Raw genomic sequence first — 25302 nt, forward strand, 5'->3', positions numbered from 1 at the left:
TATATATATATATATATATATATATATATATATATATATATATATATATACATGCATACACACACATATACATATACACACATATGTAGATATTGCATTTATATCACAACGGCGGACCACATGACACCAAAGCATTAGACAGGAATGAAAAGGAAACTACATGTGCCACCTGCTTTATGTAGTGTTGTTACTATCAAGGCAAGTGTGTTTCGTTGCATCACATGGGTCAGACTGTATTAAGGGTAAGAGTAGGGCTGCTGACATTTACTCACCAGACCTATTGGCGAATGTATGTGTTGACAACCCAGTGTCTTGGCCGATTATGTGAGCTGTGGACACTATATAGGAAAGCAACAAAACACACTCAACACATCCTGAAGCTAGCCACCCAGAGATACCAACACATAGGGTATGACTGCCAAACACACCCACCTGCCATGCCTTGGATATCGAGCACCTACCTATCTATTCTACCACACTACAGCATTATGCAGTAACAGAACGTGCTACTGAGATTTCTGATCACAGCACTCCCAGAGGCATACTTCTAGGTGGGTGACATCATCAGCAAAGGCAAAGATGCCGATAGGGAGTGTACGGAAAGTGAGCTGTCTAAAAACATTATTCTGTCGCCAGTCAGCTGGAAACACACACACACGGCAGGGCTGGGATTAGAACATAGAACTGACTACCTTATCACACTACAGCATTACGCAGTTACAGAACGCGCTACCGAGATTACTGGATCACAACACTCCCAGAGGCATACATCTATGTGGGTGACATCATCAGCAAAGGCACAGATGCCGATAGGGAGTGTACAGAGAGTGAGCTGTCTAAAAACATTATTCAGTCCCCAGGCAGCTGGAAACACACACACGGCAGGGCTGGGATTCGAACATAGACCTGACTACCTTATCACACTAGAGCATTACACAGTTACAGAACGTGCTACCAGGATTACTGAATCACAGTACTCCCAGAGGCATACTTCTAGGTGGGTGACATCATCAGCAAAGGCAAAGACGCCAATAGGCAGTGTACAGAGTGTGATCTGTCTAAAAACATTATTCTGTCCCCAGGCAGCTGGAAACACACACACACACGGCATGGCTAGGATTAGAATATATACCTGACTACCCGATTACCTTATCACACTACAGCATTACACAGTTACAGAGTGCGCTACCGAGATCACTGGATCACAACACTCCCAGAGGCATACTTCTAGGTCGGTGACATCATCAGCAAAGGCAAAGACAGCGATAGGGATTGTATGGAGTGTGATCAGTCTAAAAGCATATAAGTGTCCCAAGGCAGATGGAGATGAACACATGGCAGTGGTGTGAGCCAGACAACTGGCTATCTATGGAGCACTAGTACAACACTACATAGATACGAGACACGCCACAGACAGTACACCTTTCAAAACAGTCAATATGACCTTCTAGGAATGCAGACATCGACATGGATGCTGGCAGTTACGGTGTACATACCTGTGAACCAGTGTGTTAAATGTAGGAATCCATCCTGAAGTGGGGTATGGCCAACTGATGCTTGGATGACCACTATCGCTATACAGGATAACAATGGTCATGCCCATACACAGGGGCACACAACCGACACAAGGTGTCACTGGGCATGCTCACACAGTGCATTCCAGACTGACTTGTGCTACTATGTGTCCATCTACATAACGGTGTACTGGGCATGCTCACACATTTAGTAGCGAAGGGCTGTATTGTATGCACACAGATTCTAAACAGGGAAGAGCACAGTTTATCAATAGTCATCATTGTTAGCATGAACACTGTATGACATATGTCTGACACCGGTCTTCTACACAACGTCTGCTGCTGTCCATCACCTTAGCTGTACCAATCTAAACCTGGCACACTAATACCACCCATGGTGTTGTCCTGGCAGGAGTGGGCACTTCGCACATGTAGTACCATACATAGATGAAGAACCTGAGAACAGGTAAACACCCTGACACCTACAGGACCACTGCATTGTATGTGTATGCTAAATAGTGCTAGATGTGTAGCGTTCATAATCATAGCTGCCAATCTAGATCCAACAATGGGGAATACTGACATCTGTGCAGTGAGGAACACCTGGCATAAGGCTCAGTTGTGCACAATAGCACTACCACTGTTTACCTCAGATACAGACATGTGGGCCATAAGACCGTTACGGACCGCTCCAGGTGTTAGTGTCCGTCCCCACGTATATGAAGGCCACTCACATGTACTGACAAGTACATTCTCAAAAGCCATCACAGATGTGTCAGGTGCAGATCACAGTGGTAAATGGTGCACTGTAGTATGTAGCCCTCAGACATCACCGTGTCCTTAGACCAGCAACACACATCCATACATTAGTACAACACCATGTTACTCATGACCAGTGGACTATACCTAACTGTACAGCAACTGTGCAGACTACCCATGTACTGACAGGGTTCCATCATGTGTTATGCAATGCACTGATACCACTATTCATAACCAGGTCAGCTGTACACATAACAGGAGCCCTGGGTCTTATACAGCTGTAACAGATAACTGTTGCTGTACACCAGGCGACACACCCATGTTTGGATGTGACATACATGTAACCACCATGGATATGTACATGCCCCCCACACATAACGCATATGTACATAGCATAGCTAATGCTGTCCTTCATGCAGACACGTGGCCACTGCGATTACACGCATGCACATGGAAGGTAGGTCCATGGCTGTTCAATGCTAACAGTACATAAGGTAGCAATGTTGACTGAGTTAACATTCCCTCTGTACTGGTTACCCATGACAACTATCATAGCATACAACAGTCCATGTGTCATGTATGTCACACATGTTCACCAATTGCAATGCATGCAAACATGGCTACATTACAGGAATGTAGGACCTATACACATGTACATTTAGTGGTGTGCATTCAGCTACATGCATGAGCAGTAACTGATGTTTGCAGTTTATTTGTGTCCGACTACAACATGCAGTTGCAATGCAGTCCCATCATTGACACCTGTATATGGTGAAATACTGACAATACGGTAAGATGTACATCAGGTATGGATGGATGTGTGTACATAAAGTGGTGGGCCACCTTTGCAGGTGGATGTTTGCTGAAGACAGCTCACAGGTGTGTTACAAGCTGTCCTACCATAACATGTGCAAACAGTAAGCAATGTTTCTGGTAATTGAAGGTGAAGATATGCAACCTATACAGCAGTCAGGGTGTCACTGACTGTAAAGCAGTTGACACCTGTAACACTTACATCCTCCCATGTGCATATAGCAGCACACTTGCTGAAGGTAGCGTCGGTATACATTGTAATGCGGGCAATACTGCTGCATTTCTGTCAGACGCATCAGAAGATAGCAGGTGTTTGTTTCACAGTACTGCCATGTGTGTTTGCCTGTGTGACCATATATGCCACGTATGGTGGGGAATACATCCCAATTGTTACCCACCCCTGTACACTGTTGTAGAGATCTGTACATACTGCAGTGTAGACAGCAAATCATAGGTAGGGGTGGTGTGTGTATCACACATGTTAGCTATCTGTATGTGCACGACATGTGGACTCCAGTGTGTGTATGTGTATGTATGTATGGCTGTCTGGTGCATGGAGTGAGGATGTATGCTACCATTGAGAAGAGATAGGGCCCCTAACCCCTCAAGGTGATGCGATCTACTACCCTGTTGATGCCGTCAGTCTTACGCATTACTGACTACCTGTACATGTTCATTCTCTATGTCGAGTCATGTGGGTGTGCAGTACTGTAATGGTGATTAGCACATAGGCAGGAGTCCTCACCTCAACACTATCAAGTGTGTGTTACAGTGTCGTTGACCCCGTGAGTGTGGGCATGTTACTGTGTGTGTCTGTGTATGTCTGTGTGTTTTCACATCCTGTAATGTGACAGTGTTTTACTGCTACAGAGTGAGTATTCATGCTATCAACTGGCCCCCACCCTTGACATCAGCTAGACTGCTGTGTAAACCCCCCGCACCATGTAGCTGTACTTGTGTAGCCTAGTACACAGCTCACATGCTCCTGGATCAGTAGGTTTGTAGAGATCTATGGAATGTCAGCCTTACTAACAGTGAGGTAGAGGCTACGTATAGCATGCTGGTATTGCCATCCATGCCTGTGAGTACTCCACATTTACACATGTGAAACTGGAAACACTGGTACTTAATGGCACATGCAATTAGACCTGAAGGAGGGAAGCAAGGCATCCTTACCAACATGCTGTTACTGTTGTTACCAAGACACATACTGTGAACATAAAACAATGCATTATAACCACAAACACTGTCACATAATGGCACATGCAATTAGACCTTCAGGAAGGATGTAGGGCATCATTACCAACATGCTGTGACTGTTGTTACCAAGACACATACTGTGAACATAAAACAATGGAGTGTAATCCTGTACTACATGGTATGTCTGCTGCGTGCCAACAGTACACAACAAGTGTAATATACAACTATCTCACTATTCTGTTCACCCTGTGCATCAGACCATATGAGCATGTCCCTGCACAGATGGTGTGGATGACAGGGATGCGGCACAGACATCATTATATGCACAGGGTGATAATGTTTGCCAGGGGCCTAGGTTGCACCAGTGGATGACATCATGTGTGTGGGTTAGGGGACTGTAATCTACTTGGACATGTGTGGTTATTGTGCATGAGAGTGTTGGTGCCCTACAGATGTTTCTGGTTTGTGCGTGTATGTGTGCACACAGTTCTGACATGTATCCGGCCTACACAGGGGTATTGTTGACAGCTCCAGATTGTACAGACCAGGATGTACAGCTCACTGTGTCTGTCCATGACCACATGACCTGTGCCTACCAGGGGTTGCACGGGCACTACCAGACAGAGGTACAGAATGGGTACTATCTGATGACACATGTCTACTGGAACTGTGTCCCCACTGGGACCATCCAGGGTCATGTCCACATGGCCTGCTGTGTCCTGGTGTGGACAGTGCAGCACCAGCTGCACTGCTACTGCTACCGGCACTATGGGAGCAGGCATGTGAGGTAGCTCGTTCGCGTAGACCTGCACCAGGTGGTGTAGCTGGCCTACGTCCACGTGGCCTACGCCTCACTCCTACCAGATGTTCCAGCACAGACAGATCACATTCATGGATTGCCATGCCACGGTCAAGGATTACAAACATGTCACCCAATCACCTGTCCAAAACATCAGCAATCTGCTGTTGAGCATTTGCCAATGCCTGGATGTTTTCATTTAAAGAACGGATAGCAGCCCTTTTAAGCCTCTGCCCTTCTCTGTTCTGCCGTTCAGCATGTGCCTGTACCGCCATTACAGACTGAAACATGTGTCTGGTGACACCAGCTGCTGTGCTCTGTCGTGCAGGTGCATGTCAGCCAGGGGTCCTCCTACGAGCAGCACTGGCCATATGCCTGTGTGGCACATCTGCGATCAGTTCACTGACACCATGGTTTGACGACACACTTGCCATTGCCACCACACGTTCCTGTTCCGAGCTAACACACAGTAACTGTCCTTCCTCTATGGCCACTGGTGATGGGGTATGTGTTGGCATGAGAACTGTGTGCGGGGAAGAGGGGGATATAGGTGGGATGGCAACCAAAGGCACAGATTCAGCCCCTGACAACCCTGCTGTACCTCAAGCATATGTTCATCACTGCTAGAGTCTGTGGGGACACTAACATCAGATGGACCGCAGGAGGGCAATGCACCTACATCACCTGTGAAGGCAAACATAGACTCTACATTACAATAGAGACACACACACAGACACACACAGACACACGCACACACAGACACACACACACACACACACACACACACACACACACACACACAGACACACACAGACACACACACACAGACACACACAGACACACACAGACAACCATGCATGTGATATGACAGAAGGCATGCAGCATGCATTTGATACAGCAGACAGCATGCAGCTCAGACATTAACAGTGTTAGTTAGATTACATCCCTGGGTTGCACACAACAGCAGGCATGTGTCATAGCAGAAGCCATGCATATCACACAATCATGGTAGTAAGCATGCATCCCTGTGATACACCATGTGGACCAGCACAGGTTAACAGTACACATGGCTGATGCGAGGCATATGTCCTTGACATTAACATGTAGTATGACATGTAATATGCTGATGTGTGCAGTGACATGCATACATGTTTGACACAATGGTGTCCTGACACATGTACAGCGGTGTAATGGTGTCACATTGCAGTGTTGTCTGTATAGCCTACAGATAGAATGCACTTTTAGCAGATGTGTATGACCATTAAGGGTGGTATGAGGCGTCTATATTGCTATACAGTGTGAAGTACAGACACAGTGCCATTGCATGGAATCATGAGGTGTCTCTATTGCTATACAGTGTGGAATACACATACAGTGCATAGCCATGACTGCGTGCATACACAATACAGACATACTGTGGATTGGGATCCACGTCGCTGAGGTGTATACACACTAAACCATGCTGTGTCATGTGTGACAGGTCACCGGACGACATACCAATGACACCCCTGCACAACTGCTAACATGTCTTAGCTGCCTGTCAACCATGTCCACACATGGCAGACTGCTCAATACACCATGTTCCACATGACATTTATGTACCACACACATGAGATGCACGGCTGACAGTGATGTCCAACAGCAGCAAGGGAAATGTACGGTATCTCTAGCCTGATATGGTGTCTGTGTATGTATGTGGGAGCTGTGCATGTGACTACTTTCATGCTGTGACACAGTCATGATGTGCAACACATCATATGTGGTCAAATTAAGTGACACCTCCACAAGCTGTGCATAGGCTGTTAGGATGTCCAGTGTTCCACATCTACTATACAACCATTCAACAAAGGCTATAGTTGGACTATGTGTAGACAATGTGCAACAGGGTGTACACACATACACATGACATCTACTGTGTGTTACTACATGTCTCTGGCCATCCTCCATGGCCATGTGTGAACATGTGTTGGCGAGATGTACGTGATGGCCGTCTATGTCACATGTCTGTGTTGTCTCATATGACATACACCCATAGATGTCAGATACTCCAGTGTCCACAGGGTTATACAGACAAAGAGTTGTATGTTTGGTATGTGGGTTATGTTTTATGGGATAGTGTGACAATGTTGCAGCCGGACCACTACATGTCTGGGACATGTCATCTGGCACATCACAATGTCTGCACTCATTGCAGGGGCAAATTCCACAATGGTGGATCATGTGGGATGCCCATATACCAGCTTACTGTGTAGTACTGTTTGCGTTCCCCACATGTGTTGTTCTGTTGTATAGTACATATTCCTACATTGAGCAACACCTCCACCATTGTATGGACAGCTGCCCACACATCTAGCAATGACAGTTACTGTGGGTTCATATTGTTGTTTCATTTGGTTTTTATATATTGCACATGGGTAGCCAGTGTGATTGATGAAAGCTGCGACCTGTTTATCTTGACTGGACCATACATTATGTGTACATGTAAAATAAAAGAGCACAGCGTTGCGAGTCCACAATCCTTATTTAATGTTAAAAAATAGTAAAACAAACTGGTTAAGTGCTTTCATCAATTAGTATTAGTATGGTCTGACCAGCAACTTGTATTTAAATGTAAAATTCACAATGGCAGTTGTTCTGAAGAAGTCATACTAATTGATGAAAGCGCTTATCCTGTTTGTTTTACTATTTTTTAACATTAAATAAGGATTGTGGACTCCCAACGCTGTGCTCTTTTATTTTTCTTGGTTTGGTGTGAGCACTTATAGCACCATTTTTTATTATATTATGTGTACATGTGTTAACTGGCCACATGGCAAATAGATCTGTGCATTCACATGCGTGATACTGATAACTGTCTCACCTGCAATGGACTGCTGTCTCTGCGGCGCACCAGAGGTACCTGTATAGGGGTGACACAACAGTTAGATCATTATCCATGACTGTATGACAGCTACAGGGTGCACTTTGCATGTTAACACATTCGCCAGTACAATAGCATATACTATGGAGTATGCAGATGGACAATACAGTTACAACTGCTGAATCCTACACAAATGCTCTCTAGAAGCACCTACATGAGTGCATGGATCGTGCTATCCCAAACAGAACCAAGACGCTATCCTCCAAAAAAAGGAAGCAAATCTGGTGGTCCACTGCCATAAACAAACTGTTCAACAGAAGGAAGAAACTGTTGCAAAAGAGAGTAAAATCCCATGAGTGGAGGAGCTCCCTGGTCAGCCTCAGTAAGAAGCTGAGATCCCTTATAAGATCCTCCAAAGCTAGCTATGAAAATAAAATTGCCACTAATTCCAAGGACAACCACAAAGCATTCTATAGCTATGTCAAGAATCTCAATGGCAACACCCTGATCTGCTCTGATTTACAGCACAAAGGCATGAAAATTACAGAACCAACTGATATTGCCAACATCCTGGCAGATAGGTTCGGTGCTAACTTTACCCCCCACCCCATAAAGGGCCCATATCTATACAGGAAGAATGCAGAGTCCCTGTAATCGCAACTACGCAGGTGAAAGCTGCACTCTCTAAAGCCAAAAATACAGCATCCATGGGAATGGACAACATGCCAGGCTGCGTTTTACACGAAGTTCAGAATGAACTGATTCCCCACTTAAGCACCATGTTCTATAATAGCCTTGCATCAGGCTTTGTGCCCACTGAATGGTGCACAGCAACAGTTATCCCACTCCACAAAGGGGGAGCCACCACTGATCCCGGGAACTATAGACCTATTAGCCTGACGAGCCTGGTCTGCAAAGCCATGGAACGTATCATCATGGAACTCATAAACAAAGACGTTGGTAATCTCCAAACTCTGGATCCTACCCAGTTCGGGTTTGTGAAAGGCAGATCATGCCTCCTGTACCTGATCGACTTCTTTGAGGCAGTCACCAAAGCCGTAGATGAGGGTAAAGTGGTTCACACAGCCTATCTTGACCTCGCCAAGGCATTTGATACCATCCCCCATTCTGGAATTATAACTAAACTCAATAAACTAGGCATAAATCCCTACGTCACAAGATGGGTTGCCAACTGGCTCACTGACAGCACCCACACTGTAAAAGTTGCAGACTCCAAATCTGACCTCAAACCAGTGACAAGTGGAGTACCACAGGTTTCCGTCCTGGGACCGCTCCTGTTTGGTATCTACTTCGCTGAAGTACAGGCTAACACAGAAGGCCTTTGGCTAATGAAGTTCGCAGATGACTGCAAACTAGGAGCCATAGTCATGTCCCCAAATGATGTAACATCCTACAGAAGGGCCTCTCTGAGACAGATGCCTGGTGTCAGAACCATGGCCTCAAGCTCAATGCCAAAAAGTGCAGTGTCATCCCCTTTGGTAAAAACTCTGTATCCATGAGCTACCACCTAGGCAATCTACTTAACACCAAATGCATGATAAGAGACCTTGGGACCCAGGTGGACAGTAGTCTCTCTTTTGATAGTCACATTGCCACAGTAGTCAGGAAGTCCTTCTACGTGGCACACCTCATCATAAAAGGGTTCTCGTCCAGGAAAAAAGAGGTCATTGTTACCCTCTACTCATCACTCATTAGACCCATTATAGAGTACAACACCCCTTTTGGAATGTACCTCACAAGACATCTGCAGCAGCTGGAAAGGCCACAGAAGTACCTCACAAAGAGAATTACTGGACTCAAACAAATGCCCTACACTGACCACCTCAAAAAACTCCAGCTTTACTCTGTAGCATATTGCCTACTCAGAGGTGATCTCTGCCTAACATATAAAGCTATGTCAAACCCAGAGCTGTTGGACATGCTACACCTAAAGAAATCCCAATCCCTCCGAGCTACACGCTCTAGGGACCTAAACCTTGTCATCACAATAAACAGGACATGCTGGAGGGATAGATTCCTATCCCAGAGACTTTCCATACTCTGGAACAGGCTACCCATCTATGTCAAGCAAAGTTCTTTATTAGCACTCTTCAAGAAAAATCTTGATGAGTGGGTGGGAAATAGGAAATACACCCCGGGGATCACTTCTGTGTCTCTGCTCATCAGTTGCACAGGAAAATAACTTTCTTGGGTGGCGTAAGCCAAGGAACCTTGTTGGCTAGGCTTGTATAGGCCCTTGGACCAATAGCCTAGTACCTACCTATGAACCTATGCACATGTGTGCATACACAGGGTAGCATACTATAGTATGCAGCATGTGTGTAAACATACCATGCATATGATGTCACATTACATAGTGTACAGTGACACATGCAACTAAATGGGATATAATATTTATATGTGCAGTAGTGACTTACCAGACAACTCCAGGCTCTGTGGTTGGGAGACACCCACCTCCACGATGACAGCTAGAGTTTGTGGATTCTGTTCTGATGGGGTCCCCAGGCTGGTCAGTAGCTCCTCGGTAGGTGTGAGTGGGGGCTGGGTTGTTGGCCCTCCACCTGTTCCACCTTGTTCCCTGGCGATTGCATTGGCACGCTGTTTTGCATGTCGGATAAGGTCTGTGCGGTGTCTGCACACCTGCTGGTAGGTGCGGTTATGGCCACCCACATCATTAACCCACCTGTGAAGTTCCTACCACAGGTCGTCACGCTGCTGGACATGCTGTGGCACATGACTGAATAGTACTTCATAGTTATCATGGAGGTATGGTATGAGGGCATCATCCTCCAAGCGGCTATATGCCGGCAGTCATGATCGAGGCATTATTTGTAAGACATAATGATGGAGACAGGTCACAGCATCTCAGAGATGCATAGAGATACAGATGCACATTCATGTGTATTACATTTAGTACTTATGAACAGTTGTCTTTGCAAATCGTCATGACACTCACATGACTCACATGTTTGTTTCACACACATGTAACACCCAATGGGGATTGGATATTATCACCTTATATGTGTGTCACCTCATTACATTGCTCATACTCCATGTGAATGCTGTCGTGATGTGGGCATGTCTGTTTGCCTGTACTGGTGTTCCTACCTATCAGCACATGCCTGGATGTGTGCACATTAATGCTGTTGACCTTGATGCTGTGTATATGTCACATATCATCACATACACTGCCTTCACGGACATGGGCAGTGTCAATGCAGACATGCGCACGGAAACCTTTGCAAGCATGTGTTTTGCCATATACATCTACACGGCACTGTACAACAGTTCAACATTCTGCCACGTATTGCTGATGTTGCACATGTGATACACATGGGACAATGGCTAGCCGGATGGTATTCGCAGGGATGGTTACCAACTATAGCATGTACGGCCAAGATCATGTAGTAGTGTGTATGCCCTGGGCCATGTATGGGCATAGGATGTCAGGCTTACTAGCTGTATCTGACAGCCATGTTCCCGGCGACAGGTGAATCAGTGCCACATTACTGCTCCAGACAGTCACTGATACATCAACCATGCGGTCGTCGCACCATGTATGACAGAGATGACATGTGCAGCTTTGCTGGACAGGGTTGCATGGTATGGCAGGTGTATGTCACATGTATATCACAGGGATCTGTCCAGCATGTGGCGACCCTTGTACTAGGATGGAGGCTGTCCATGACGTATGTCTTTCAGATCAGGATATGTATGTATAGCATGTCCAACATCGCAGTGTTGCACATGTCTTTATGCAGGGTAGACAGCATGCTGCATAGTGGAGATGAGGACTGTGAAGGCTGGTGACGCCCATCCAAGCATGGCCAATACCCCTTAAAGGTGATATGTGATCCGATATTGGTCACGTGAGTGCTAAGTATGACTGTCCAATGATCTCCATGCTCATGGATGGCACCCTGTCATGACGTGGGTTGCCTCTTATGACTACCTAATAGGCCTGGTGATGTCACTAGCTCAGGGAGGTAAACTGAACAGCACTATCCCTTACACACAGTGTCCATAATGTTGACCGCTGCTGAGGTGGTAGTTAATGGGTACAGGGTTATTAACATAGTGGTGACAATGCAATAAGCAGCTGTCAGATTGTGCACATATATCACGCACCTCACCCACAAAACCCATGCTGTATGTTGTCCACAACACTGAGTCAGCTATTGCTCCCAGGTCATGGCCATTCACATTCTCACATATGCAGATGCCACCCATTTGTCTGTGTGGTATGGGCTACAATGACAGGGGAGTACAACACATTAACCCTGTTTTACTGTAGCTGCCACTGGTGTGCTATGCACATGTCACTTGGACACCTTTTGTAGTGTTGCTTCTGTGAGCAGGCCACTTGTAGAACAGTCCTGTGACATACAATGGTATATGTAGTATACTGAGTGTAGGTGGAACACAGTATGGGTGATGATGTCCTCTGACCTGTCACAGGTATGCTATGCAGTGTGTATTCATTGGTACTGTCTTCTACATCTGTACTGCTAACAACATCTATGTTGATTAAGGTTCATAGGCTTTCAGACCATACTCAGCAGGGTAGTAGTGCTGTGCCTCCCATTATGAGTGGCGTCTCCACTTTGTGGGTTGTGATAACTGTTAGTGTGATCCATTCCGTATTTACACAGACTGCCATGAACCTATGTTTTACATGGCAGTGTATGTGTAGAGCCAACTGTTTTGCCATATGTGTATTATACAACCAGGGATTTGGACAGGTCACATGCAGCTGGAGTGTACCTTGTACCATCATAGTTTTGGTTACAGGGGCTCTGTCATGTTCATGGATATGTGATTGTGTACCTATTGGGGGGGCAGTGAGTTTAAATTATCCAACACCCTATCTGTATTGCTTATTCATGCTCAGCACTTGTTCAGAACATGTACACACTTCATGAGCTACTAATTACTTTATCACTCAATCCTACTCATTTCCTACAGGTAAACACTGTTTGTCCTTACATTTCCAGCATACTTACAGTACAACAGCTGTTGTACACACTTACCTCACATATCTTGTGAATAATGGTTGACTAGACAGGCATGTCCAAATGTCAATTACCAGTGCTATTGTCTGTCTATATGATGAATGTGGTCAACATGTGGCAATATAGCAATCGGCTCATGTACACAGTCAATGCTCACCTCCTAACATACGACACTACAGCCTGTGGGAATGCACATATGTAGCCATGCTGGAGGTAATGCTCTCTCCAACCCAGACTTACCCTGACAATCATGTGGGGATGTTAAACATTTGCAGCACACCCCACTCATCACATAGTCTCAGTAGATCTCCACCACTACAGGCCACACATAGTATGAGTACAACATTTGTCGAGCCTCACCATACTACTCTATGTAGGCAACAGAGGCAGCCCCTATCACAAACCACAAACCAATTACTTATAGCACACAGACTCATGTGTGCCCATCAACTACAGCCAATAGGGTGTTATAACATACCCAACACACTAGTCATAGTTGACTCTGTAGGCGGTCACACTGATGTCCTTCTCAGCAGGCCACACAAGGTGATAGTCACTGTCATCTGGCTGTCGGGTAACAGGATCCACACCATGACCTATGCACTCAGGTCACTCCTCAACAGGTAAAATATGACTGTCATTCTCCACGTTAGTGTGAATGCCCTGAGATGTAACTTCCTGGACTACATGTACAGGGACATGCAATAGCTCTCTGATCTTGTAGCCCAGGCAGGTATCACCCTAGCCCTGAGAAGCATTCTGCATTAGTCCAGACTGATGACACAGTAGAACAACAGAATTATTCATGTCAACAGTTGCCTATGCTTCTATTGTCATTCCAAGGGTATCCAGTATCTGTCTGCTTTGACTGACATGGGCAACAAAACACAATGCTTTGCCACAGATGGCCTGCACCTGTCGGCCCTGGGATTATGGGTAACATCTCAGGCTCTTGCTGCTCCTATACTCCCTGTTTTAGACACATTTCAGACACATATTCACCACCAGAACAGGTACAGGCAAGCAAAACCTGAGGGTATTGTCACTCAATGCTTGACATCTTCATCTCAAACGCACTCATCCAAGGCACTCCATATAATGGACCACTTCGATGTCTCTGCATTGACCGTGACCTGCTTCTAGACTCCAGAGAGCACCCCTGCACTGACAGGCTATTACACAGACCACACCTTTCAGTTATGTAACCAGGACCGGAACACTCACGGCGGAGGTGTGTCCATATTTCACAGGGATGTACACATCTCCATGCTGGTTGCTTAGCACGATGCATCAGAGGCAATCCAAGTGCAACTAACTGTGGCCAGAACCGCTATACAAATTGTAGCTTGCTATGGATTCTACACCATACCCCACGGTTAATGGGCCTCCTTTCTTGGTGTACTAGAAAGTAGGGTTCAAACAGGAACCAGTGATGTGACACTGACACTACCCCACAACTAACTATGATACCTACTCATGTACCGACAAATTAGGCCAACACTTTCGTGGGTTAATAAACTCCATTCGGCTGGATCAACCTATACTCACCACCACCAAGGCCAACAATATCGTACACCTGGACATTACCAACATGTGTGACTGGTGTTACACACCTGGGGTATCCCCTCGTTGGTCAGTTCCGAACATATGCTAATCATCCTTGTTATCCACATCCCGGCACCACACCCTTCATGGAAAACACAGCACAATATTTCTACAAAGCCAACTTCACGCTTAGTATGACAAAAGTAGTAAACGCCATAACACCCATACAGATGGACAATATAGTTACAAACGCAGAAACATTCCCAACTGCACTTCATTAGCACTTACACGACTGCATGGATCATGCTATCCCAAACAGAGCCATGACAATACCCACCACATAATGGACGTCCCTCTGGGGATCCACCGCCATTGACATACTGCACGACAGAAGGAGACAGTTGCGAAGTAGGGTACACTCCCATGGGTGGGGTAGCTCTGTAGTCAGTCTCAGTAGGATTCTGGGGTCCCTTCTTACATCCTCCAACACTAGCTACATAAAAATTACTGTGACACATTCGAAGGACTATCACTAAGCGTTATGGAGGTATGTCACTACTCTCGATGGCAATACCCACATCTGCTCTGACATACAATGGTTAGGCAGAAACATTACAGAACCGACTGATATTGGCAACAACCTGGCAGCTAACTTTACACCCCTCTCACACCCTAAAGGGCCCACATCCATACAGGATCAATGCAGAGTCCCTGCGGTCACAACTACGCAGTTCAGACCTGCTCTCTCTAAAGCCTGGGACACACACTCCATGTGACCATCCAACATCCCAGGCTGCGATTTACATAAACCTCAGAATGACATGGCTCTCCACTTGGGCACCAGATTCACTAATAGCCTTGTATCAGGCATTGTGGACCCTGAATTGTGCACAGCAACAGTTATCACACTCCACAGTGGTGGCGCCACAATGGACCAGAGGAACTATTGCCCTATATGCCTGACTAGACTGTTCTGTAAGGCTATTGAGAACATCATCATGGAAGTCATTCACAGAGACATTGTTGGCCTCCAAACCTTTGATACCACCCAGGTTGGAGTTGTTAGGGCCACACCATGGCTCCTACACCTGGTGGAGTCCTGTGAGACAGTTACCAAGGTAGTAGATGATGGTACAGGGGTCCACACAGTCTACCTTGCCCTCTCATTGCCTTTCAACACCATTCACCATTCTGGTATTGTCAATATACACATCCACCTGCACAGCTACCCATACGTCTTGAGATGTTATGCAAAGTCGCTCATGGACAGAACACACGCGGTGAGGGTAGCATACCACAGTTCCTACTGTACATCAGTTACAATTGACATACCCCAGTCCTCGGTCATAGGGACCCTCATGTTTGTTATATGCTTCCCTGAGGTACAGTCTAGCACAGAAAGACTTTCCCTGAATAGGTTTCCAGACAATTGCAAACTAGGGGCCATGATTGATTCACCAGCTAATATACACACCCTCCATACGGATATCACTGTGACGGATACCTGGTGACGGTAACATGGCCTCAAGCAGCATGGCAGATGGTGCATAGACATCCCCTTTGGATTACAACAATCACCCTGTGACTATCACATAGGTGGTAGTCCCCTACATACATAAGACATTATAAGGGATCTTAGTACACACATAGATAGCACCCACTCCTTTGATAACCTTATTGCCAAGGGAGCATGGATATCCTTCTACATGTCCACCATCATCTGTAATGGTTTGTATCCAGAAGAAAGGCTGCCATCGTACCTCTATACTCCTGACTTATGAAACACATTCAGGGGTACAACACCCCCTTTGGGGTGTACCTTACAGGACAGCAATGGCTTTAAATACCACAACATTAATGCACCAACAGTGTTACTCACCTCCAAAGGATGACGTATGCAGCACAACTACTGAAACCCCAACTGTAGTCATTTGCATACTGCATACTCAGAGGTGACTTCTGCTGAACATACAAGGCCCATGTCCGCATGAATATTGATGGATATGCTCCACATAAGCAACATAAGCAAAAGCCACTGAGAACAACATGCTCTGGGATATGTACCCAAACACAATGATGAGTAGCACGTGCTGGAGGGATACATTCCTGAAACAGACACTCACCATTCTTTGGAACATGATTCCTATGTACATCAGGCAGGGACCCTCACTAGCACTCTTTGTGAGATATCTCAATAGGTGGATGGGGAACAGACATGTACGCCAGGGATTATTGCAGTGGCTGTACTGTCCACAGATGCAGGAAACAAATGGCTGTGCTGTTCACAGGCACAGGACACTAACCTAGGGAGGTGCCGCCAGTGACAACACTGTATTAGGGCTTACAAATGGACTTGGCCAGACAGCGTAGTACCTAACTATGAACCTATGAAGCTATTACATGTCCTTTGTGCATGAATAATTTAGTAGCTCTTCCATTTCAATTAGCTATCATGCTGTTACACTGTCTGGTGACTACAAGACATATGTATCCCGTTATTGTGTATTGTACAGTCCAATACACATACCTTATGTTTGCATAATATACCAGTCATGCTATGTAAAATATTTGACTTATCTACCTACAATACTGTACTTTTCACATATTTGAAACCATATCCCATAATGCAAAGCATAATTGCACAGCAGGACCACCATAGGCACGTTATTCTCATTATACACCCATACATATGCCTACTGTTACAGTATATCAACATAAAATATCCCTTGTTATGGCACGTACTTGTTGGACAAACCCTACCACCAACAGCGGCTGGAGTGGAATTGTTATGTTTTAAGCCCTTAGGTAGCATCCCTTGTGGTGTCTGAGGTGTTTACCTTGTGGCCCACAGCAGTATACACAATTTCTACAAGTGTTACTATGCCCAACAAGACATCACTACATAATACCTTTTCCCACTGTCTGCATTGCGTACACTTTCATTAATACAGAACAGGCACTACATACACTAACATACTGAGTGTTCTACATACCTTCTTAGTGGTCCAAGTATACGATAATATCTGTGTTACTCCTTTCCTCTTTAAACAATTCAATGGTATGAGCATACAGTTTAAATGTATGGCAAGCCATTGTTTTAAATGTGGATACCTGTAACATGTGGTATCCTGCTACCAATTGGTGGTCCGGAGTAGATTATTACATGCACATCAGCTGTGCAGCTACTCCATTGGCCAATTACATGGCAACAGTGGTGTATAACTGAATACTCCACTTGGGCGTTGTCCTTTTGCCCTACCTTCAAGGGAGACGGTCTGGATGTATTGTATTGTGATGAATTGCAACAGCTATTTGGAGAGACACAGATACTTTGAATTCATGTCCCCCGTGGATTGTGTGTGACGGCTAAAACCCTTTATTTTCCTTCAAGTGCTCTCATCCCACTGCCCACTTGTATGCTTACTCTCACCTTTAAATCTTTTGCCTTTTTCTCAAGGTGTTCTCCTGGACTCAATCACAAAATGAACATTAGTTTATCTGTTCTTTTTCTATCCTCTTCTGGACACCTCTCCTTTAATTTCTTTGCTTCTTCTTCATTTCTCCCATGCTTCCCTGCTCTTGCATTCAAACTCTATCTATAATTTCCTTTTCCTTTCCTACTTTACTAACTTTACAGTTGCATTACTATTTTATTTTATTTTTATAATTACTATCATTTTCTTATGTATAGTGCCCGAGGCACCTCATTCTTGTTTGGAAATTGTTAAAGTATTATGCTATTAGAACAGAGTGTGTTTTTGTGTGTAATGTATTAGTTTAGAGCTTTTCTGCTGTGTTTCTGTATGTAATGTATTATCATGGAGCTTTTCTCCCCGGGCCTCCACTGAAAACGGGCTTTCGGGCCCAGTGGACTTCCCCAGTTATCAAACTGGAAACAAATAAATAAATAATAAATAGAGTAAATAGATCTACATGTGAGTGTAGCTGTTATCTCAACCATCTGATATGAGACTATTGCAAACAAAACCTGTAACATCGGCGTCTGTTCCATTGTACAACAGAAACGATTTCACATGGCACCATTACAAGTGTGTCTCTCACAAGGTATGTTAACACTTCTGCAGATGTCATTGAGTGAGTGGATGTTTGTGATGTTATTACAATCTGTATTGCAATTGTTTCAGGTGTGGGGGAGATGTAGGTAAGTGTACATAGCAGATAAAGGTTTGTGGGGGCTGCATTTTTACATATTCCATATGTATGTGGGGGCCCCTTCCCTAATTGAAGACCTGTCATTTAGTTGACTAATACTATTGTTATTGCAGGCTTATTCATTAAACCATTGTTAATTGGTTCCTATATAGGATGCAGGTGAGGTTGATCCTTCAATCCCTCTGAAATACATCGATATGTACTGAACTGTTGCTACATGAAAGCTGTCTCGTGTATTTCTGTCACAACTATTTGCACTCATTGCAGTTGTGTTGGTGACTCCAACTCTTTGGCTTGGTTTGCCACCTTTTCAAATGGCCATATTGGGACATTTGCAGGGCACACATCAGGGTTTAGAGGCCAACACAAACCCACTGTCAGTACAAAGGATAGAACTTACTTTTGCCCTAAATTAAACCTTATTCTTGTAGCACTTTAGCTGCTTATTATGTTTCTTTTACAATTTACGTATTTGGGAGACGGACATAACTATTTCATGCAACTATTACTTAATATATGGGACATCATTATGTCCTACAATCTCAGTACATTTGCCCTTTTTAATATTTGTTGTCAGGACACAACTGGCCAAAGAGGGACTGTCCCTCTCAAAGTTGGACAGGTGGTAACAGTATGCCTAAGGCCGGCTATGACCACAACTACTGTAATAATCTACCTCCGAGTTAGCACAAACAGACCCATGATGCAAACATACACACACACACATTACAGTCCCACGGAAACACACACCGCACTCTCAACACGCACTCACACACACACTACAGCAATCGGAACCGCACTTAAACACAGTACCTACCTGGACCGCAGCACCGGCAGCAATAACTAAATGTCCCTTAACATTGTGATTATACTACTCCCGGTTATACTGTTCCGGTACTGTGGTCTTTCGGTCTTTAAGCCTCGTGATTACGTGTGTCGGTATGTAAAGCATTCGGTAGTTGGCAGTATCCTATTCATTTGTACCTCCATGGTTATGTACATGTCATTAACCTGTCTATATATTCACAGATATACGTATTTCCATATATTTTGACATACATCTCTCTATCACCCTTTCTATCCCTATTTTATATAGATACATATATATATATATATATATATATATATATATATATATATATATATATATATATATGTGTATAGACAGGGAGAAGGAGAGAGAGTGTACACACCTTTCATTGGGTACATGGCGGTGTATTTTGTTTGCTGAACCCCGCCCTTTTGTGTTTTAACCTGTCACACTACACACCTGCCATTGGTACATCTCGGGTAGCTTAGTGGTAAGTGATTGTGTACATGGTTGCATGTTCTACTCCTGCCAGTGGTCGTTTTACCTCTCAGAGCAGGCACTGTTAGTACATGGGTGAATAATGCTGGTTTCACCTGTTCTGGACATCCTTGACCGTGATCTGCGTGGAATTCGGCAAAGCTTAAATCTGTTTTGCGCATATCCGTGTAGTCCTGTTTAAACGACGCTTACCGTCACTTGCCGCTGCATAAACCCGCTAACATGTGCTTACCCATGCTGTAATGACCTACATCCAACATTCATTATTCGTGCCATCGGGATTACGTAACGGTCCTTGCAGGAAGTGGAACCGGGTACATACATGACACAGTCAGTGGCTTTATCACTTGGTCATCTGATGTTTGTACAGGTGTTAATGGTGTTTTGTATGTGGACTGTACTACGGCTGTTCGTCCATACTGCAGTCAAATGTGTAACTCAGTTAGTTTACATATGGATGATACCACTTCATGGTATGTCCAAGTGATGTTTAATGGATGTGCTCCAGCATTGGGGATCTATGTCAGAGTGAGCCACACACTGCAATGTGCTACACCTTCACACAACCATAGCTGGAGAATGCTGGGGTGGCAGATACCTGTCATGGGTACTCCCCATGCTTTGGCACTACATCTCTAATTACATTATATGGAGGCCCTCATTAACACACCGGGGAATCCATACTGAGTAGGTGGGGAACAGTGGTTACACACGTGGATCCCGCAATTGGCTCTGCTCTACAGAGGGACAGTTGGTTGACCGATGGGGTGGCTATAGCAGACACATTTTGCCTAGGCTGCTGAATGGCCTCTGACAATCGGGCATGTACCTACCAATGTACCTAGGAACCTATACATACAGTATCAACATATGTTGTTAGCTTCATTTACTGTTCAAGTGTTGACTTTCCTTGTTCCAATAGCTGTTGTGTGTGCAATAGTTGAGGGCTGCCTATGTAGGATTCACACAGTAGGCCATCTATACATTACAATTTGCAGGTGGTCGTGTGTGTGTGCCATCCGTTTTACTGTGTGTGCAGGTGGAGAAGTGTGTCAGTCCGTAGGGCCCTACACTGTCAGTGTATGTGCTATACATTTCCTCTTTGCCAAGGTGTGGGCATATTGGGCATGCTTTCATCTGCCTACTGGGGCTGGCACAGATTGTTCGTGGTCTGAATCCCTCTGTGCCTGTGATGGCCTTGGCAACTGCGGTGGGCTGCGAGGGCCTTCACCATTATGTCCCTGCTGCAGCTGTTTCCTCAGGATCATATTATGTAGCATGGCACATACTATGAAGATGTGGGCACACGTGCCTGGAGAGTACTGCAAGGCTCCACCAGATATGTCAAAGCAATGGAACCATGATTTCTGCATCCCAAACACATACTCTATGATGATTCTGGTTTGTGTGTGTGCCTCATTATGGCATTCTTGCATGGGTGTGTGTGCATTTCTGATGGGAGTCATCATCCACGGCTCCAGTGCATAGCCAGCATCCCCCACAAGGTGGCCATATGGGATGTCCCCCTTGACAAATACCTGATACAGCTGTGAGGCATGCCAGATGTGGGAGTCATGGTAGCTTCCAGGGCTGCCAGCACACACATCTGTGATAATGTCCTGGGCCTTGCACACGACCTGGCAGTTGATGGAGTGGTATCCCTTGCGGTTTATGTAGCTCCTACCATGGTATCTGGGCGGTGACTTGATATGTATGTGCATGCAGTCTATTGCACCCAGTACCTCTGGGTAGTGTGCCACATGGTGGAAGAGACGCATATTGCTGGCCAACTCCTCCTGAGTTCGGGGGAAGTATATATGCTCACTGGCATGTGGTAACATGGCATCCAGAAACTGGTGGAGTACCCTGGATGCTGATGCCTGTGAGATCCCCATGATATCTCCAGTTGGCCTTTGAAAGGTACCTGTGGCTAGTATTCTCAGGCTTACACATACCTTCGTGTCCACTGGGATGGGTTCCCGCCTGTTGTTTCTGGCTCTCAGGCGTGGCTGGCACAGCTCAACAATTTGCTGTATGATGTCCCTGTCCACCCTGTAATGCTCTACTATCTTCAGATCATGTAGCCCCTGATATGTTACCCTTGGTCTGAACACTCTTCTCCTCCTCCTGGGCCTGAGGTGGTTGTCAGCATCGTCCTCCGCAACACCTTCAGTCTCCAACACATGCTGATGAATCACAGCTATGGCAGCTCCCAACAAGTACATTGTAAAAGTTCCCCATCTGTTTACACCAATGGTGCAGTGTTTGGGAATACACAAGTGTGTGTGAGGTGCCTTCACACTTTATACTATTGTGCTTTGAACACTGATGATGTCATAGGGTGTGTATGTACATTCAGAGCTGCAGAGTATCTTGTGTTTTACCACAGATACTGCTATTGTGCTGCCTTTGGTGTTAAATTACATTTAGCTGCCGTGGATTACCTCTTGCCCTTGCCTCCACTTTTCTTTACGATTCCCCTCCCATTGTCTGGCATGCATCCAGCAGCCTGCTTTCTTGTGTTGTAATTTCCCGAACCAGGATTGTCTTGCGAAATGTGTTCTATTGCCAATCTACTGCAGGTTTGCTTTGCTCGGCGGTTACAGTTCTCTTTTCTTTGCAATCTGACACCTCCCCTATCCTGTTCTGCAGGTTGCTGCTAGCAGCCTTGTTAGCTGGCGTCAATTGCCCACTGTGAGTTAATAGGTGTTAATTGCTCAGTTGTACTCCAATTACCCTACTGTAGCATTTCCTTATTGTATTCCCCTAAACTTCCTTTTTGGGCTGTGGTGCACAGTGCGTGAGTCCGCTTCCCGGGTTTCTGGCACGTTTTTATCCACGCACACATGCGCTTTCGGGCACCATGTGTGCTCTCAGCTGAGCAAAGCTATACCTACATCCATGCCCCTGTCCTGCGGCTTTGCTTAGCAACTGGCAGCCCGGATTTGCATTGCTTCAATGTGCTTACAGCTGCAGTGGCACACCTCACTGCTGATGTCATGTATTCCTCCAGGCTACTCCTCAGTGTTGTAGCGCTGCACCGTACTGTACATCCTTAGGCTGGTGGGACATTTGCGATTCACTATTACTTGCCTCATTTACATGGCATTGACTACTAATTCATAGTTACTGTGCCGAACACTGTCACAGGCCCTTAGCAACCCTTACAGCTTGGTTGTGGTGTAGCATGCATACCATTGACTATTATGGTGAAATCATGATTTGTGTTACATTGCTATTTTATGACATTTGTATATATTTTCCTTGTGTTCCCGTTTGTGCACACATGCCCTATGGTTGTACTTTGTGTTACTGTGGCCATGACATTAAATGTTATTTTGTATGTGCTGTGCATCTTTTCTTATGGCATTGGCTGTATATTTAGTGATTGGCATATGTTAACTTTGTAATACATGAGTCTGGTCCACTTCCAAGGCTCCGATGTTCTGTTTGTCTACATGTAAACCGTTTTTTTTTATTTACATTTCTGTAGGCTTACGCTATCCCTACACCACTTTGTGAATCACTATGTACCTTCATTTGCATGCTGCAGTACTGCACATGGGGTGATTTGCATACCTATGCTGGGAGCTGCGCAGATCTGGTGTACGCTGGTAGTGCACGTGGAATTGGATTGTACCTGAATCGCTCGGCGGCCATATTTGGTGTTATACCTCCTACGCTACGCCTGCACCTGGCACAAGCTTCATGAATCCCGGGGATTGTTTAGTTCTTGTATTATTTTAGTAAGTTAGCTGTGGGCATATCAGTTGTTGCATGCCTCTGGACAGATACATACCAAAGGGAGTATTATACTCAAGGATTGGCCTAGTGAGGGCTAATAAAAGGGGACAATGACATCTCTAGATCTAGATCAATCTCTTTATTTATAAGCTGCACAAATAATAAAGGGCTTCTTTACAACAATGGACATGTATTGGTCAAAAGTTAGGTTATTGTTCATGTAAGTTCCCAAATCCTGAACTACTGAGTCAACACTTACGGGTATATTGTCAATGTGTTACCTCCCTAAGGTTGATGACTTCCTAATCACACTTAGTTTCAGTTCATAATTTTGGCACCAGATATTTATTTGGGGCAAATCTTCCAGAAGGATGTCTAAGACATTTGGGGATTCAATGACTGCTCCAAACTTGCAGTGATCTAGAAACTTAGTCAGCTAGAACACTTTGGTATTAGCTTTTATTTCCAAGACATAGAAGTCAAACAGGAGAAGTTCCAGAATGGAATCCTGGGGAACTCTGCCCATGATTGGTCTCTTTGTGGAGGTAGCTTCCCCTCTTCTGATCTGTCATTTCCTATCTATGAGCCATTTGGCACTCCAGTAGATGGCGTCATGGAAAACATAAAAAACATGGAATAAACTCCTATGTCCAGGTGGGGGATTGTATCAAAAGCTTTGGTCAGGTCAAAGTATGCAATGTGTACTGTTTACCTTCATTCATTGCTTTGGTGACCTTTTCAAAGATGTCCACTAGGTTGAGTAAGTATGGCCTGCCCTTGATGAATCCAGTTTGAGATGGGTCCAGGTTTGGAAGATTCCTATTTCCTTATTGATTATTTCCATAATAAGTCTTTTCATGACTTTGCATATGATGATAGTTCGACTTATGGGTGTGTAATTTCCTGGGTCTGTGGGAAGTTCTCCATTAGACAAGGGAATGGCTTTAGCTGTTCCTTCATTCACTTGGTACAAAACCTGTATGGAGGGTGAGGATGAACTGTCTTGTTGGGGGGGGGGTAAATCATACTTAATACTGTTTAAGATACATCCCAGAATGATGTCAGAACCTATTGATGCAGTATCTTTAGCATTTAATAATGCTTTCTGGACTTGGGCTGCATAAATAGACATTGTATTAGGATGGGTGTTTGAAAGACATGCATAAATGGGCGTGCCTTCGTTGAAGGTTGAATGTCGAGCTGGCACCTCGGCGTTCATCAAAATCTACTGCCAATCATTAGCGGACCGGAGTTCCGCTGTGGTGACCCCTAACCCGGAAAAGCCGAAAGACAACAATAACAACATTAGGATGGCAGGAAACAAAAGTTTTGACTTCCTTGTCCTTGTTCAAACATGTAATAAAAAGTTTTGTGGATTATCAATTCTTTATTTGCAGTGGGTATAAAGATGAATATCATTTTTTAAACAAGTGAATTATTTGCCTTTTTGTAAACATATTTTAAAAGATGAACTGATAAGTTAACGTTGGCTAGACATTGCACATAGACGGTGGCATTTTTATAGTGGCATTTTAGGAAGAACACATGTTAAT

The sequence above is a fragment of the Protopterus annectens genome, chromosome 8.part0 (assembly GCF_019279795.1).
Source record: "Protopterus annectens isolate FY-2018-M chromosome 8.part0, PAN1.0, whole genome shotgun sequence".
Classification (NCBI taxonomy): domain Eukaryota; kingdom Metazoa; phylum Chordata; order Ceratodontiformes; family Protopteridae; genus Protopterus; species Protopterus annectens.